The sequence below is a fragment of the Zalophus californianus genome, chromosome 11 (genome assembly GCF_009762305.2).
Source record: "Zalophus californianus isolate mZalCal1 chromosome 11, mZalCal1.pri.v2, whole genome shotgun sequence".
NCBI lineage: Eukaryota > Metazoa > Chordata > Mammalia > Carnivora > Otariidae > Zalophus > Zalophus californianus.
Genome location: NC_045605.1, coordinates 104,599,570 through 104,618,731, shown reverse-complemented (window position 1 = coordinate 104,618,731; position 19,162 = coordinate 104,599,570). Strand labels below are relative to the sequence as shown.

General features: G+C 46.1%; 1 pseudogene; it reads left to right on the top strand.

The window, feature by feature from the left end:
• The window catches only part of LOC113914456, a 35,394-nt pseudogene extending 17,495 nt beyond the window's left edge, over window positions 1-17,899 (top strand).
• Window positions 17,900-19,162: the final 1,263 nt, after the last annotated feature.

The following is a 19,162-nucleotide window of genomic DNA, read 5'->3' as shown; positions in this document are numbered from 1 at the left end:
CTACCCCACCCCATCCCCCTTGGGTCCCTGCTCAGTGGGGAGTCTGCTTCTCCCTCTCCCTCTGCCCCTCCCCCCACTCACGCTATCTCTCTCTCTCTCTCTCAAATAAATAAATAAAATCTTTTTAAAAATTCCAATGGATATTTTCCAAAAACTTTAAAAAAGCAAATGGTAAAATGTATATAAAAGTGCAATAGGCCCTCCCCCAGAAGATCAACACAAACAGCCAGCAAGCCAAGACCAAGTTGATCGATCAAGGAGAATAGGAGAACTCCAGCGCTAGGGGAATACTGCACATAGATTCATGGCTTTTTTTTTTTTTTTTTTTTTTTACCATGATTCATTATTTCATCAAAGTTAATTTTTGTTGACTTTTTTTTATTTTTCTTTTTCCCTTTTTCAACCAACATCTTATAAATCCCTTTTTTTAAAAAAAAAACATTTTTTATTTTTTTTTCATTTTTAGAGTCATATTTTATCCCTTCATAGTAGTTATCCTTGTTTTTGGCATATATATATAAGTTGTTCTCTCTTTAAAATTTTGAGGTACAGTTTCTTCTAACAGATCAAAATATACCCTAAACCACTAGTGTATGGCTTTGTTCTAGTCTCCTGCCTGATCACATTCTCTCCCTTTTTCCTTTTTTTTTTTTTCCTTAAATCTTCTTTCTTTTTTCAAACAACTTATCTTACCAAGTCCTTTTATAAAATCTTTTATAATTTTCATCTTTACAGTCATCTTCCATCCCTTCATTGTATCAACCCTTATTTTGTACATATATGTCTTTCTTCCTTTAAAATTTTAGGAGGCACTGTTTTCTAACAGACCAAAATACGCCCAAAATCTAGTGTGTGGCACTGATCTATGCACTAGCCTGATCATATTTGATCATATTCTGCCTTTTTTGAATTGTTTTGTTTTTGTTTTTATCTTTTTTCTTTTTTTTTTTCTCTTTCTTTTTTCTTTCTTTCCCTTTCTTTTCCCCTGGTTTCAGGTCTTTTCTGATTTGTATACAGTATATTTCCTGGGGACGTTGTAAACCTGTTAGCCTTTTGTTCTCTCATTCATCTATTCTCCTCTGGACAAAATGACAAGACGAAAGAAATCACCTCAGCAAAAAGAACAAGAGGTAGTACCGTCAGCCAGGGACCTACTCAATACGGACATTAGTACGATGTCGGACCTAGAGTTCAGAATCATGACTTTAAAGATACTAGCTGGGCTTGAAAAAAGCGTGGAAGTTATTAGAGAAACCCTTTCTGGAGAAATAAAAGAACTAAAATCTAACCAAATCGAAATCAAAAAGGCTATTGATGAGGTGCAATCAAAAATGGGGGCACTAAATGCTAGGATAAATGAGGCAGAAGAGAGAATCAGCGATATAGAAGACCAAATGATGGAAAATAAAGAGGCTGAGAAAAAGAGAGAGCAACAACTACAGGATCACGAGGGCAGAATTCGAGAGATAAGTGATACGATAAGACGAAACAACATTAGAATAATTGGGATCCCAGAAGAAGAAGAGAGAGAGAGAGGGGCAGAAGGTATATTGGAGCAAATTATAGCAGAGAACTTCCCTAATGTGAGGAAGGAAACAGGCATTAAAATCCAGGAGGCACAGAGAACCCCTCTCAAAATCAATAAAAATAGGTCAACACCCCGACATCTAATAGTAAAACTTACGAGTCTCAGAGACAAAGAGAAAATCCTGAAAGCAGCTCGGGAGAAGAGATATGTAACCTACAATGGTAGAAACATTAGATTGGCAACAGACCTATCCACAGAGACCTGGCAGGCCAGAAAGGACTGGCAAGATATCTTCAGAGCACTAAACGAGAAAAATATGCAGCCAAGAATACTATATCCAGCTAGGCTATCATTGAAAATAGAAGGAGAGATAAAAAGCTTCCAGAACAAACAAAAACTAAAGGAATTTGCAAACACGAAACCAGCTCTCCAAGAAATATTGAGAGGGGTCCTCTAAGCAAAGAGAGAACCTAAAAGCAGCAAAGAGCAGAAACGAACACAGACAACAGACAGTTAACAGTCACCTTACAGGTAATACAATGGCACTAAATTCATACCTTTCAATAGTTACCCTGAATGTAAATGGGCTAAATGCCCCAATCAAAAGACACAGGCTATCAGATTGGATTAAAAAACAAGACCCATCCATATGCTGTCTGCAAGAGACTCATTTTACACCCAAAGACACCCCCAGATTGAAAGTGAGGGGGTGGAAAACCATTTACCATGCTAATGGACACCAAAAGAAAGCTGGGGTGGCAATCCTTATATCAGACAAACTAGATTTTAAAACAAAGACTGTAATAAGAGATGAGGAAGGACACTATATCCTACTTAAAGGGTCTATCCAACAAGAAGATCTAACAATTGTAAATATCTATGCCCCGAACATGGGAGCAGCCAATTATATAAGGCAATTAATAACAAAAGCAAAGAAACACATTGACAACAATACAATAATAGTGGGGGACTTTAACACCCCCCTGACTGAAATGGACAGATCATCTAAGCAAAAGATCAACAAGGAAATAAAGACTTTAAATGACACACTGGACCAAATGGACTTCACAGACATATTCAGAACATTCCATCCCAAAGCAACGGAATACACATTCTTCTCTAGTGCCCATGGAACATTCTCCAGAATTGATCACATCCTAGGTCACAAATCAGGTCTCAATCGGTACCAAAAGATTGGGATCATTCCCTGCATATTTTCAGACCACAATGCTTTGAAACTAGAACTCAACCACAAGAGGAAAGTCGGAAAGAACTCAAATACATGGAGGCTAAAGAGCATCCTACTAAAGAATGAATGGGTCAACCAAGAAATTAAAGAAGAATTAAAAAAATTCATGGAAACCAATGAAAATGAAAACACAACTGTTCAAAATCTTTGGGATACAGCAAAGGCAGTCCTGAGAGGAAAGTATATAGCAATACAAGCCTTTCTCAAGAAACAAGAAAGGTCTCAAATACACAACCTAACCCTACACCTAAAGGAGCTGGAGAAAGAACAGCAAAGAAAGCCTAAACCCAGCAGGAGAAGAGAAATCATAAAGATCAGAGCAGAAATCAATGAACTAGAAACCAAAAGAACAGTAGAACAGATCAACGAAACTAGGAGCTGGTTCTTTGAAAGAATTAACAAGATTGATAAACCCCTGGCCAGACTGATCAAAAAGAAAAGAGAAATGACCCAAATCAACAAAATCATGAATGAAAGAGGAGAGATCACAACCAACACCAAAGAAATACAAACAATTATAAGAACATATTACGAGCAACTCTATGCCAGCAAATTAGATAACCTGGAAGAAATGGATGCATTCCTAGAGATGTATCAACTACCAAAATTGAACCAGGAAGAAATAGAAAACCTGAACAGACCTATAACCACTAAGGAAATTGAAGCAGTCATCAAAAATCTCCCAAGAAACAAAAGCCCAGGGCCAGATGGCTTTCCAGGGGAATTCTATCAGACATTTCAAGAAGAATTAATACCTATTCTCCTGAAACTGTTCCAAAAAATAGAAATGGAAGGGAAACTTCCAAACTCATTTTATGAGGCCAGCATTACCTTGATCCCAAAACCAGACAAAGACCCCATCAAAAAAGAGAATTACAGACCAATATCCTTGATGAACATGGATGCAAAAATTCTCACCAAAATACTAGCCAATAGGATCCAACAGTACATTAAAAGGATTATTCACCACGACCAAGTGGGATTTATTCCTGGGCTGCAAGGCTGGTTCAACATCCGCAAATCAATCAACGTGATACAATACATTAACAAAAGAAAGAAGAAGAATCATATGATCCTCTCAATAGATGCAGAAAAAGCATTTGACAAAGTACAACATCCTTTCTTGATCAAAACTCTTCAGAGTATAGGGATAGAGGGTACATACCTCAATATCATAAAAGCCATCTATGAAAAACCTACAGCAAATATCATTCTCAATGGGGAAAGGCTGAGAGCTTTTCCCCTAAGGTCAGGAACACGGCAGGGATGTCCACTCTCACCACTGCTATTCAACATAGTATTAGAAGTCCTAGCCACAGCAATCAGACAACAAAAAGAAATCAAAGGCATCCAAATCGGCAAAGAGGAAGTCAAACTCTCACTCTTTGCAGATGATATGATACTGTATGTGGAAAACCCAAAAGACTCCACCCCAAAACTGCTAGAACTCATACAGGAATTCAGTCAAGTAGCAGGATATAAAATCAATGCACAGAAATCAGTGGCATTCCTATACACCAACAACAAGACAGAAGAGAGACAAATCAAGGAGTCGATCCCATTTACAATTGCACCCAAAACCATTAGATACCTAGGAATAAATCTAACCAAAGAGGCAAAGGATCTGTACTCAGAAAACTATAAAATACTCAGGAAAGAAATTGAAGAAGACACAAAGAAATGGAAAAACGTTCCATGCTCATGGATTGGGAGAATCAACATTGTGAAGATGTCAATGCTACCTAGAGCAATCTACACATTCAATGCAATCCCCATCAAAATACCATCCACTTTTTTTCAAAGAAATGGAACAAATAATCCTAAAATTTGTATGGAACCAGAAGAGACCCAGAATAGCCAGAGGAATACTGAAAAAGAAAAGCAAAGCTGGCGGCATCACAATTCCGGACTTCCAGCTCTATTACAAAGCTGTCATCATCAAGACAGTATGGTACTGGCACAAAAACAGACACATAGATCAATGGAACAGAACTGAGAGCCCAGAAATGGACCCTCAACTCTATGGTCAACTTATTTTTGACAAAGCAGGAAAGAATGTCCAATGGCAAAAAGACAGTCTCTTCAACAAATGGTGTTGGGAAAATTGGACAGCCACATGCAGAAGAATGAAACTGGACCATTTCCTTACACCACACACAAAAATAGACTCCAAATGGTTGAAAGACCTAAACGTGAGACAGGAGTCCATCCAAATCCTAAAGGAGAACACAGGTAGCAACCTTTTCGACCTTAGCCGCAGCAACTTCTTCCTAGAAACATCGCCAAAGGCACGGGAAGCCAGGGCAAAAATGAACTATTGGGATTTCATCAAGATAAAAAGCTTCTGCACAGCAAAAGAAACAGTCCACAAAACCAAAAGACAACCGACAGAATGGGAGAAAATATTTGCAAATGACATATCAGATAAAGGGCTAGTATCCAAAATCTATAAAGAACTTATCAAACTCAACACCCAAAGAACAAATAATCCAATCAAGAAATGGGCAGAAGACATGAATAGACATTTCTCCAAAGAAGACAACCAAATGGCCAACAGGCACATGAAAAAGTGCTCAACATCGCTTGGCATCAGGGAAATCCAAATCAAAACCTCAATGAGATACCACCTCACACCCGTCAGAATGGCTAAAATTAACAAGTCAGGGAACGACAGATGTTGGCGGGGATGTGGAGAAAGGGGAACCCTCCTACACTGTTGGTGGGAATGCAAGCTGGTGCAACCCCTCTGGAAAACAGTATGGAGGTTCCTCAAACAGTTGAAATTAGAGCTACCGTTCGATCCAGCAATTGCGCTACTGGGTATTTACCCCAAAGATACAAATGTAGGGACCCGAAGGGGTACGTGTACCCCAATGTTTATAGCAGCAATGTCCACCATAGCCAAACTGTGGAAAGAGCCAAGATGCCCATCGACAGATGAATGGATAAAGAAGATGTGGTATATATACACAATGGAATATTATGCAGCCATCAAAAGGAATGAGATCTTGCCATTTGCAACGACGTGGATGGAACTGGAGGGTGTTATGCTGAGTGAAATAAGTCAATCAGAGAAAGACATGTATCACATGACCTCACTGATATGAGGAATTCTTAATCTCAGGAAAGAAACTGAGTGTTACTGGAGTGGTTGGGGGTGGGAGGGATGGGGTGGCTGGGTGATAGACATTGGGGAGGGTATGTGCTACGGTGAGCGCTGTGAATTGTGCAAGACTGTTGAATCACAGATCTGTACTTCTGAAACAAATAATGCAACATATTTTAAGAAAAAAGAAAAAGAAGAAGATAACAGGAGAGGAAGAAAAGGGGAGTATGTCAGAGGGGGAGACGAACCATGAGAGATGATGGACTCTGAAAAACAAACTGAGGGTTCTAGAGGGGAGGGGGGTAGGGGGATGGGTTAGCCTGGTGATGGGTATTGAGGAGGGCATGTTCTGCATGGAGCACTGGGTGTTATGAACAAACAATGAATCATGGAACACTGCACCAAAAACTAATGATGTAATATATGGTGATTAAGATAACAATAAAAAATTAAAAAAAAATGCAATAGGCCACATATAACTAAGATAGTTCTTTTTTTTTTTCTTTAAGACTTTATTTCAGGGAGAGAGAGAGAGAGCATGAGCAGGGGGAGGGGTAGAGGGAGAAGGAGAGGGACAAGTAGACTCCTCTCTTAGCAAGGAGCCTAACATGGGACTTAATCCCAGGACCCCAAGATCATGACCAGAGCCAAAGTCAGACACTCAACCGACTAAGCCACCCAGGTGCCCCAATTTTTTTATTTTTGTAGGCTGCACATCGAGGGGGCTTGAACTCATGACCCTGAGATCAAGACCTGAGCTGAGATCAAGAGTCGACACTTAACGGACTGAGCCACCCAGGTGCCTCTAAGGTAGTTTTTTTAAAAAGAATGAAGTAGGGGCGCCTCTGTGGCTCAGTCGTTAAGCATCTGCCTTCGGCTCAGGTCATGATCCCAGGGTCCTGGGATTGAGCCCCGCACCGGGCTCCCTGCTCCGTGGGAAGCCTGCTTCTCCCTCTCCCACTCCCCCTGCTTGTGTTCCCTCTCTCGCTGTGTCTCTCTGTGTCAAATAAATAAATAAAATCTTTAAAAATAAATAAATAAAAAGAATTAAGTAGAAGGATTTGTCCTACCAGAAATCAAGGCATATTATAAACTCTTATTATAAAAATGTAGTAATTAAGACAGTGGATGATGGAGTAGGAAAAAACAAATTGCCCAGTGGGAAAGAATAGCAAGCTCAGAACCAGACCCACACACAGGAGAAAGCTGCAGAGGAAGCATTGCAGATGATTGGATAAAACATGGACCATTCAATAAATAGTATCAGGACATCTACTCACCCATATGCAAAATAAATAAAATGTAATTCATATTTCAATCTTAAACAAAAATTAATTCTTTCCGAAGAGGAAAGGATTTCTTAAGACATAAAAAGGGCTAACCAAAACAGGAACATTGATAAATTTTTCTGCTTTGAGTTTTTTTTTTCAATTCTGGCCATCTGTTTCACTATAAATAATGTGAAAAGAGTAAAAGAAGGTATTTGCAAGGATTTGTATCCAGCACTTATAACGAACTTCTGGAAATCAATTAGAAAAAAGATTTCTATTTCCATTAAAATGACAAAAAAACACTGAAAATAAGCCCAAAAAAAGTATAAAGTATTTTAAAATATCCTTAAAAACACCAAAGAGCTGGAATAAGATTAAAGGAAAACTAGGCCAATGGTCTAAGGGAAATCAGGAACCCAGAGAGATAAGCATCTAGGCAAATACTGTACAGAATGGGGAAAGTTGTGGGTCTTCTCTTTGACCTCGGAATCAACTGTGTAACACACTACTGGGGGGTCCTAGCCAACACTGATCTACTAGAAAGGAAAGAGAAATAAGAAATTTAAAAGGAAAGTGTTTAAAATGTCATTATTTAGAGAGAATATGATCATCTACCTAAATAAACCAATAAAATCAACAAACAATTAAAACTGATAAGAGAGTTCAGCAAGGATGCTGGATACAAAATCAAATTACCAGAAGATGAATAGCAATAATCTAGAAGCAATAATCTAGAAAATCTTTGAAAATTAAGATACCATTCTGAATAATGCCTAAAGCTAGGTAATCACTAGGGAATTGACATAGGACACCCAAGACTTTCATGGAGAGAATTTTTGAAACTCTTTTAAGATCATGAAGATTATCTTAGTAAATGGAGAGAGATCCCACACTCTTCTTTAAATGACATAATGTGGGGGCACCTGAGTGGCTCAGTTGGTTAAGCATCTGCCTTCAGCTCAGCTCATGTTCCCAGGGTCCTGGGATCCAGCCCCTCATTGGACCCCTGCTCAGCGGGGAGCCAGCTTCTCCCTCTGCCTCTGCCTCTCCGTGTGCTTGAGCTCTCTCTCTCTATCTCTCTCTCATAAATAAATCTTTTTTAAAAATTAAAACATTTAAAAAAATAAATAAAAGATCACTTTGTGGCAGGGGAAATGGGGGAACTAGGAGGGGATGACGGAGGGCACTTGTTGTGATGAGCACTGGGCAATGTATGGAAGTGTTCAGTCACTATATCGTATACCGGAAACTAACAAAACACTGTGTGCTAACTGGAATTAAATTTTTTTTAATAATTTAAAAAATTAAAGATCACTTTGGCTTCCTCGTGGAGAACAGGCAGGGGACAGAGGGCCAGGGCCAAGAGGACAAATGGGAAGACTAGACTGGAAACTACTGCAATGGTACCAGCAAAGATAGAAAGAGCCTGGAGTGGTTGTGGAGATGCAGAGAGAGCCTGACTCTGGATGTGTTTCAAAGAGCATCCAAATTCATATTCTGGATGTAGGGAAATAAGGTAACAGGAGGCATCCAGACACTTGAACCGGAGCAACTAGGTAGTTCCAAGCGCCATGTGCCAGGATGGAGAAATCCAGGAGAGGAGCAGACTTGGAGACAGAAAAGAGTTCCTTGACCGTCTAACATTTGAAGGGCCTTGGGCACCTGGGTGGCTCAGTCGTTAAGCATCTGCCTTCGGCTCAGGTCATGATCTCAGGGTCCCGGGACTGAGCCCTGCATCGGGCTCCCTGCTCCCTGCTTCTCCTTCTCCCTCTGCTATTTCCCTTACTTGTGCTCTCTCTCTGTGTGTGTTAAATAAATAAGTAAAATCTTAAAAATAAATAAATAAATAAAATCTGAAGGGCCTTTTAGACAGCCAAATAAAGATTTTGAATAGGAAGCTGGACATGTAGTCTGGTACTCAGGAGAAAGATGGGTTGGGAAGTTGTACAGTCACACAACAGATGCGAATTGGGACCAGAACCCAGGCTCCCTGGTTCCGAAACCATTTGCTTCCCACTTTCCTTTCAGCCAAGGTCGGTGCAAGCATTTGGCCCTATAGGGAATGAGAAAAGAGGGAGCACCACTAGCAGGCAGAGGGAGCACCACTAGCAGGCAGGGTTAGGGCACCGCAAGCCCCAGTGGCCTCACCAAGGTGCTCCTTCTCCCCACAGGCAGAGCGGTCTGAGCAGGACACAGGCAGGATCCCGAGCCCGCCACTGAGCCTGGCTGCTGAGTTCTACCCCTCCTTGCCTCTCCCTGTCTACGGAGTGGTCCCTGTGGCTGCCTGCCCCACAACTGTCCTCCTGCCAGAGACTCTGGGCCAGCCACCGCCCTACACGGTACAGGACCTGGGGAGAAGGTGGCTGTACCCTCCCCTAGCCTCACCACCCTCAGACCCACAAGAGACTCATAGCTCCTTGATCCAGCCCTGTTTGACCGCAAAAAGTCCAGACTCCAGGGTGAGATTACCTGGGATCATTCAACTGGACTCTTGCCTGCTGAGCCTCCTGGGTCCTGTTCTCACAGACAGAGTCCCCTGGAATCTTTCCTAGGACTCTCGGCTCTTGGAAGCAGTGGGTGATTTGGACATAAAGTGGAACAGCTGAGCACAAACACCTAAAAAGAATCCCCCGGTGCTACTCCTGAACCCTGCTTCCCCTTTCCCCATAGGTAAAAAGGGAAACTGGGGCAGAAGCAGCAGGGGAGGCAAATGGTCTCACTCCAGGCTTCCGGAGGACTGAGAAGGGGAAGAAAGTAGAAGAAGGAGCCCCTGAATCTCATGGACATGGACACCAAGAGGAGGGCTGGAATAATGACAGCGAGGGGAGGACAGGAGGGACCTCTCCCGGACTTGTTCCAGAGAAACACCTCCCCTGGGACCCCTGCTCCTAGCCAGACCCACCTAAGCCCATTTCATTAAAAAGTAACTATGTCCAGGGGCACCTGGGCGGCTCAGTCAGTTAAGCAGTCAACTCTTGGTTTCGGCTCAGGTCATGATCTCAGGGACCTGGAACCCAGCCCTGCAATGGGCTCCACGTTCTGCGATGGGCTCCACACTCAACAGGGAGTCTGCTTCTCTCCTCCCTCTCCCTCTGCCTCTCCCCCTGCTCTCATGGACATACAAGCCCTTGCGTATGCTCTCTCTGTCTCTCTCGATTAAATAAATAATTTTTTTTAAGTAACTCTGCCCAACTTCTCCCACTGTCCCTCTCTGGTCCACCCACAGTGGCCACTCCACATCAGCCAACCGTCAAGATCAGTTCCAAACAATCATGCAGTGATCATCCGTGCAGGAAATCCAATAGAATCTACACAAATGCTACAACTAAAACATGAGCTTAGCAAGGTTGTGGGGTATAAATCGACACAGTTAAAGAATTGCACTTCTGGGGCGCCTGGGTGGCTCAGTCGTTAAGCGTCTGCCTTCAGCTCAGGTCATGATCCCAGGGTCCTAGGATCAAGCCGAGAGTAGGGCTCTGTGCTCCCGCCCGCCTCCCGCCCCCCCACCCCCCTACCCCCGCTCATGCTCTCTCTTGCTCTCTCGCTCTCTCTCTCAAATAAATGAAATCTTTTTAAAAAAATGAATTGCACTTCTATACACTAGCAATAAGCAACTGGAAATTGAGATTTAAAAAACAGCATCATTTACAGTGGCATCAAAAAATATGAAATACATGGAGAAAGTTAAAAGATCAGTGGTTTCCAGAGGTTTGGAGGGAGCAAGGAGGGTTGAATAGGTAGAACACAGGGGATGTGTAGGGCAAGAAAACTATTCTTCATGATACTATAATGTCATTATACATATCAAAATGATCAGTAATCCATAAGGTATTATTATTATCCTTAGGGAGGATTATTATTATCCTTGAGGAAGGTAAGACACAGCTGAGAAGTAATAGAGCCTACACTTGAACCCAGATAGCTGACTTGTCCGAAGAATTCATGCGTGTACACACACACACACACACACACACCATGCGCCCACCTTCCTCTCCATTTCTCTCTGCTCCCTGCGAGGCTGTTCTTAGAGTTACAGTGAAAAACCATATGCATCTGGCTCACCCACACACACACACACACACACACACACACACACACACACACACACTTGCACCCCTCCATCAGTCTTCCCTGGAAGTCGAGAAGGGACTGCAGTGACGGGAGCCAATCAGGAGGCTCTGAAACTCTTTCCCTCTGAGACAGGTGCAAACATCTGGAAACAAAGGAGAAAAGAGGAAGCGGGAGATGAATGCGGAGGCAAGTCTCTGCTCTCCCAGCCAGGCCCCGGCTACAGGAGCAGCGCACCACGTCGTACCTGGGCTCTTGTTCAGGAAGTCCAGCTAACCTAATCTTCACCTCCAGACTCCTCAGCTCTTCTGTGATCCGCCTCCGGCGAGCCCTGAGCTGGCAGGGAGGAGGCCTGGCAAGGCAAAATAGCGCGAGGGGTCACTGAGATCTGGTCTAGTCCCTCCCACCCTGGGGCCCTCTCTCCCGCTCAGCCCCTGCCTGCCTCTCCTGGGCTGGCCAGAACCCCAGCACTGATGGCACTGGGGAGACCTGGGGAAAGAGGGAAGGAGGCTGGCCTGATCTGCAGTCCAGATCAGCACTGAGGATTCCCAGTCCTGGTACCAGTTCTGAGCCTGGGGGGTGCGGGCGATGAGGAGCTCTGGCAGTGGCTGCAGAGAGGCGGGAGCAAGCGGATACGAGCTGTAGCAGCCCGGCCGGGAAAGCGCATCTGTCATCCCAAGGCCTGCTCTGGCCCCTTCCTGGGCTAATGGGGCTCTACCCTAGCCCAAGGAGCCCAGCTCCAGGTGCCTCCGAAAACAAGCACACATTGTCCCAGCCCCGAGAAAGGGAGGGAAAAGGAGGGCATGATCCTCACCCGGCTCTGCAGGGGCGGGGAAGACACGCCCCCGCAGGACTCCTAATCCCATTGAGCCAAAGGTCTGTTTCTGGATCCGCCCTATTGCCCGGCCGTGACTTGCCCCTTAGCCTTGGTCCTGCCTTCCGACTTCTGACCCCGCCCCCTGGTCCTATCAGCCTTGCCTTCGAGCCCAGGGCTTCTCCGACCCTGGCTCCGCCTCTCCGCCCTGTACCAGGTTTGATCCTAAGGCCCCAGCACCTGGTCCCACCTCTGCTGGGATCGCCCGTACCTACCGGGCCATCTCCTTCAGATTCTCCACTTGCTTCACCCTCCCCTGTTGGTCGGACGACTGGTTCGGGACCATCCTCACCTGGGGGAGCCACGTGAGTGCCGCCTGCCCCAGGCAGTCGGGCCCCCATGCCCCGCCCGTCTCTGGGCTTTCCCGCCTCCCAGCCCAGCCCTCACCGCCACCAAAACAGGGTTTCCCTGTCTCACTAATCTTCCCGAGTTCCTTTAAGACAAGACCCACGACCCCCATTTTACAGGCCAGCAATGCCCTGTCCAGCCCTCTGCCACCACTCTGGGGTGGGCTCTGCGCCTGTTGCTTTCCCTGGACCATCCAAGTGGGTCTGTCCCGCCCCACCTCTCACCGCCCAGAAAGATTTTGAGTCGCAGTCCAGGGTTGGGACTAGGGTGAAGGGCAGTTGGACTTGCCTCTCTTGCCTCTCACCCTAATCCCAGCCCTGTCTGATCCTGTCTTTACTTAAAAGTTTGATATTTTGGGGGCGCCGGGGTGGCTCAGTCGTTAAGCGTCTGCCCTTTGGCTCAGGTCATGATCCCAGGGTTCTGGAATCGAGGACCTTGCTCAGCCAGGAGCCTGCTTCTCCCTCTCCCACTCCCCCTGCTTATGTTCCCTCTTTAGCTCTCTCTCTCTGTCAAATAAATAAAATCTTTTTTAAAAATTTTGATATTTTGTTTATTGTGGGGTTGGTTGGCTGGTTGGTTTTTGCATTATTTTTTATTTTTTAAATACTGCATTAAAATATGACATATCTTGGGCACCGGGCTGATTCAGTCCATGGAGTGTGCGACTCAGGGTTGATCTTGGGGTTGTGAGTTTGAGCCCCATGTTGGGTGCAGAGATTACTCAAAAATAAAATCTTTAATAAAAAATTTAAAAAATGGCGAAGCCTCATGGCTCAGTCAGTTAAGCATCTGCCTTTGGCTCAGGTCATGATCTCAGGTTCCTGGGATCCAGCCTCATGTTGGGCTCCCTGCTCAGTGGGGAGTCTGAGTCTCCCTCTCCCTCTGCTGCTCCCCTGCTTGTGCTCTCTTGCTCTCTCTCGCTCTCTCTCACTCTCTCTCACAAATAAATAAATAAATAAAATCTTTTTTTAAAAAAATAAAATTTAAATTTAAAAAATAGGGGTGCCTGGGTGGCTCAATCAGTTAAAGCATCTGCCTTTGGCTCAGGTCATGATCCCGGGGTCTTGAGATCAAACCCCACGTCGTCGGGCTCCCTGCTCAGCCGGGAGAGTCTGCTTCTCCCTCTCCCCCCTGCTCTTGCTCTCTCTCCCTATGTCTGTCTCTATCTCTCTCTCAAACAAATAAATAAAATATTTAAAAATAATAATAAATAAAAATTTTTAAAAATTACATATTTTTTTAATTTTTTGCCCACTGCCCCAAGCCCCAGGCCTCTGTACAATCATCATCTTTATCTTGTAGAAACCTGATGGTGTGTTTATCATTACCTAGGCCAAGGTGACAGTGGTGCCAAGTCCTTGAGGCAGGAAAGTGCTTGGCATGTTCCAGGCACAGCAAGGCCAGCATGGCTGGAGCTGAGGAGCGGGAGGCCGTGATAGAAAGTGAGGTGGGACGGGGAGCAGAGGCTGACCAGTGTGGAGGCAGTAATCCAGGTAGGAGATGGCACTGGCCAAGACCACAGTGGCTGCACCCTGGGTATAGGTAAGGAAGAGACAACAGGATTGTCTAATAAATTTGGTTTGGGATGTGAGAGAAAGAATGGAATCAAGGATGACTACAAGATTTGGGACTTGAGCTACTCAAAGGACAAAGTTGCCATCAACTGAGATGGGCAAGGCTCCAGAGAGATCAGGTTTGGGGTTTGAGATGAGTCATGTCTGAGATGATTCTAGATTTCCAATGGCGCAATAGTCATAGCTCCAGCCATCATGTTGAAGCTGAGCCCGGCGCCCTCCCGACAATTCACATAGCTGAACTCATTTAATCTGCATGAGAGTCCGACGAGGTCGAGCTATTGTCTTCCCCATTTTACAGATGAGAAAATATTGGGGGTTTTCAGAAGAGAGGCTGGGCTGGAGACATAAATTTGGGGCTCATCAGTGCGTGGGTAGCATCAATTCACCTGGGAGTGGGTGTGAAAGTCCAAAGACTGAGCCCAGACACTCCAAAGTTTGGAGAGTGGGAAGGTGAGGAACATCGGCAAAGGCAATTGAGGAACAACAACCAGGGAGACAGGAGGGGGTGTCCCCAGAGACTAAGCACAGAAAGTATTTCTAGGGATGCCTGGGTGTGATTCAGTTGGTTAAGCGTCTGCCTTCAGCTCATGTCATGATCCCAGGGTCCTGGGATCGAGCCTGTATCCAGCTCCCCACTCAGCAGGGAGTCTGCTTCTCCTTCTCCCTCTGCCCCTTCCCTCCCCCATCTCTCTCTCAAAAATAAATAAATAAATAAATAAATAAATAAATCTTAAAAAAAAAAGAAAGTATTTCTAGAAGGAGGGAGTAATGAAGAGTAAGCACTTTGAAAACTGTAAACTGAGATCATAATACAAGGAGACAATTTGGGTGTCCGTGTAGCCCTCGGCAAGTCACAGAGCCTCAGCTTCTACATCTGTAAAATGGCTCCTTTCACCCTGTGACTGGCCCTTGTCCCCAGCCTCATCCTAGAACCACCTGCTGAGTCAGGTTTATGACTCTACCCGCCCCCCACCTTCTCCTGGCTTCTGCCCTTGCCTCTACTTCCCACCTCCCACCACTTACCTGACTAGAATGTTCTAGTTCATAATCTATATTTTTGCCTCCAAAGGGTTCCCTCACCCTGGACCAGGTTTGTGTTGGGGGAGGGGGATTTTAATGTAAACACTGTGCAGTGCACCCCTCACACTGCCAATATGGGTAATCACTCTCCTGCTGCCCTGGCTCTCCTTTGACTCTGGCTCGAGCCCAAAGACCAAGTGGGTTGCAGATGCAGCTGGGGACAGAGAAGGTGTGACCTGTTAACCAAATTTCAGAAACAGCTTTGGAGAGGAAGGCTGAGAACCATGAGTGGGAAGTGGGACCAGGGCTTGGAGATGAGGTTCAAGGTGCAGGGTCTGGAGCTGGGAGCCAGGAGACTTGGGGCCAGAGGCCTCCTAGTAGGCCAGGGAATGAGGTCTATTGACTGAGGACTGGAGTCTGGAGGCTGGGCCAGGGAAGCTTGGGGCTTGGGGCTGGTACCTGGGATTGGGAACCAGGAAACCACATCCATCACACTGACCCCTGCCAGGAGAGCCCAGATGGCACCCTTCAGATCCTCTGATCAGAAAGGATCTGGGAAGGGGCAGGCAATGGACTGAGATTGAGCCCTCTAGGGCTGAGTCAGGGAAATTCACGGGAAGCCAGACACAAAAGACACACTAAGGAAAGTAGAGCAAGGGGGCCTGGGGTGAGGAGTGTCCAAAAAAGGTTGGAGCCAGGGAAAGGAGCCCTTGATGGAGACAGGGGTCCAGGCCTGAAGGGCGGAGGGAAGGCCTAGAATTATCACATGTGGGAGCTGGAGGGTTTCTACATAAACTAGTGCCCTGTGACTCAAGAATCTTCCTCAGATGCCAGTCCTAAGAGATGCTCATTTAAAAACTAATTTCTGTCGGGATACCTGGGTGGCTCAGTCGGATTAGCGTCCGACTTTTGGTTTCAGCTCAGGTCACGATCTCGCGGTCATGGGATCGAGCCCTGCATTCGGCTCTGCACTCAGTGTGGAGTCTGCTTCAGATTCTTTCTCTTTGCCCCTCTCCATTTGTGCACTCGCTCTCTCTCTCTCTCAGATAAATAAATAAAATCTTTTAAAAAAATCCGTGATGAAATAAGTTTGGGAATCTTCATGTTTCCTCTGCCTCTCAGAGAATCTTAGTGCGCATTTGCCATTTAAAGGTTCTGATAGGTTCTGGCAGTAAAGAAAGCCTAATTAATTTCCCGTTTTCTCATGGAGGCCTTTTTTCTTATCATTTACACCTACTAATGTCTTGCAAAATAGACTTTGAGGAACACTAGGCTAGCCTAACCTCTTGTTTTACTTCTGGGAAACCAAAGTTCGGAGAAGGGGAGTGATCTGCTGAAGGTCTCAGGGCCAGGAGAGGCAGAACTGAGTCAAATCCCAGGTGTCGCATCTGCAAAGAACATCAGAGCTGGGAGAGTCCTTTGGGACAATCTAGTCCATCTTCACCTCTATCCCCATTCCATTTATAGATGGGTAAACTGAGGCTGGGAGAGAGGCCATGACTCCTTCCCTCCCACAAGATTCTAAACTGGGCCCCCAACCTGACTCAAACAGTCCGGTACCCTGACATCCTACAGAAGCTTGGGAACCAGATCATCCTCCCCAGGCTCCCCTATACTGTCTCCGATGGAGCCAGCTCCCACTGACCATTCCTGTACTTTTCTTCACCTTTCTTCCTATTCCCAGGAAGTTTGTGGGCTCTGGTCTGCCCTGGTACCTTCCCCAAGATCATCTTATCTCCTCACCTAGCTCATCAACCCCATGGCTTCTGGGCTTTGATTTCTCCTGTTCCCTTCCTCATGTTCAGCACAGTGCTGGGCATAGACTCCAGACTGTTGCCTTAGGATGGGGTTGCATTACCAACCTGGAGGAAGTAGGACATACTATAGGCTGCACCATGTCATTTTTAAACAGCGACTACTGGTTTAAAACTCTGGAAACCAGGGACGCTTCGGTGGCTCAGTCGGTTAAGCATCTGCCTTAGGCTCAGGTCATGATCCCACAATCCTGGGATCGAGCCCCGAGTCCCACGTGGGGTTCCCTGCTCAGCAGGGAGCCTGCTTCTCCCTCTGCCTGCCGCTCCCCCCTGCTTGTGCTCTCTCTCTCTCTCTCTCTCTCTGACAATAAATAAAATCTTAAATAAATAACCAAACAAACAAACTCTGGAAGCCTACCCCTGGAATGTACGGCCAGGGAGCAAAGGATCCCCGTGAGAATGGCTGCCCTGGGCCTGGGTTTTTATCCCTGACTTCCCTCACCCCAGGTGGCTTGCAGATTCACCCCCTTGGTGGGTGATGACAGGAAAGCTAGAGCAGGCTAGACCTATGCTCAAGGAAGAGGGCCACAGGCCTAGGAGCACAGCATACCCAACCCAGAACGAAACAACTTGAGGCCCCGGCAGGGCTGCTTCCCACGTTCCACAACGCACCTCCCTCCATCTCTCCCTCCCAGTATTGCCGCCATTTTGCTAGAAATGGTTTTCCTTCTTCTAGTAGGCACCCAGCCCCTCCCTTTCAGGGCCTCCCGCCCTCAGTGGATAGGGCAAGAAGGACAAGAAAGGCAGTGCAGGTTTGTCCCCAGCCCCTAAGGGCCACATGCTCCCTAGGCCCGCCGGCCGGGCACAGCACCCTCTTGGCCTTCTCGGGGCTCCACCTTCACGCAAACCCCTAATGCGCCCCAGGGAGGGGCGGCTCTAGCCGGGAGGCCCCTCCCCCTCCCCAAGCCTCAGCCGCGGGGCTCCAGCCCTAACTCAATTGTGCACTGTTAATGACAGCGTGTGCCGACCGGCGGAGTAAACAGGCGGCCTCCGAGGTCGCCCAAAGTCATCAATCCCTGCCCTGGTCAGGCCTTCAGCGGCTGAGGCTGGCAGGAGGCGCGCGGGGGGGGGGGGGGGGGGGGGAGTTGTACTAGACCCTGGGCAGAAAGACTGATGGCCCACACTCAGGGATTTGGGGGGGGGGGGAAGGGAAAGGCGATGTGGATGCATTGATATTGACATTTGAGGGACCTTTAGGATAGAGGCAAAGGCAATGATCGGGAGTCTACTGGCCTCGCTCTGGCACCTACTAGCTGAGCGACCTTAAACAGATTACTGAACCTCTCAGTACCTCAGTTTCCTTATCTGTGAAATGGGTATAATAACTCTACCTACTTCGTTGGGTTATTTACAAAAATTAAATTGGTTAAAACATGTAAAACATTGAGGAGCGCCTGGGTGACTCAGTCGGTTAAGGGTCAGCCTTCGGCTCAGGTCATGATCTCAGGGTCCTGGGATTGAGCCCTACATAAGGGCTTCCTGCTCAGCGGGGAGCCTGCTTCTCCCTCTGCCTCTGCCTCTCCCCCCTGCTCATGCACTCTCTCGCTCTTTTTTTTTTAAAGATTTTTATTTATTTATTGAGAGAGAGAGAATGGTAGAGAGAGAGCATGAGATGGAGGAAGGTCAGAGGGAGGAGCAGACTCCCTGCTGAGCAGGGAGCCTGATGCGGGACTCGATCCCAGGACCCCAGGATCATGACCTGAGCCGAAGGCAGTCGCTTAACCAACTGAGCCACCCAGGCACCCCACTCTCTCGCTCTTGCTCTCTCTCCCAAATAAATAAATAAAATCTTAAAAAAAAAAACAACATATAGGAGTGCCTGGGTGGCTCAGTAGTTAAGCATCTGCCTTCTGCTCAGGTCATGATCCCAGGGTCTGGGGAACGAGCCCCACATCGGGCTCCCTGCTCCGCGGGAAGCTTGTTTCTCCCTTTCCCACCCACCCCCCGCTTGTGTTCCCTCTTTCCCTATCTCTCTCTGTCTGTCAAATAAATAAATAAAATCTAAAAAAAATAAATAAATAAAAATTAAAAATAATTTTAAAAACATGTAAAATATTGAGAACAAAGCTATGTGTTTGTTAAATAAATGGGGCAGCAGAATGAAGAGCTGGGAGAGACCCTGGCTTAGCAAATTCCCTGGATACCCCTCCTTCTTATAAATGGCCCAGAAAAGTTCTCAACTAGTGAGAAGCTGGGGCCAAGATCTACAAACTGTGAGGGAGTCCAGAGGGCCCACTAAACTAACCTAACCTCTCTGGGCCTCAGTTTTCTATCTGTAAAATGGAAATCATCACAGCACCTACACCA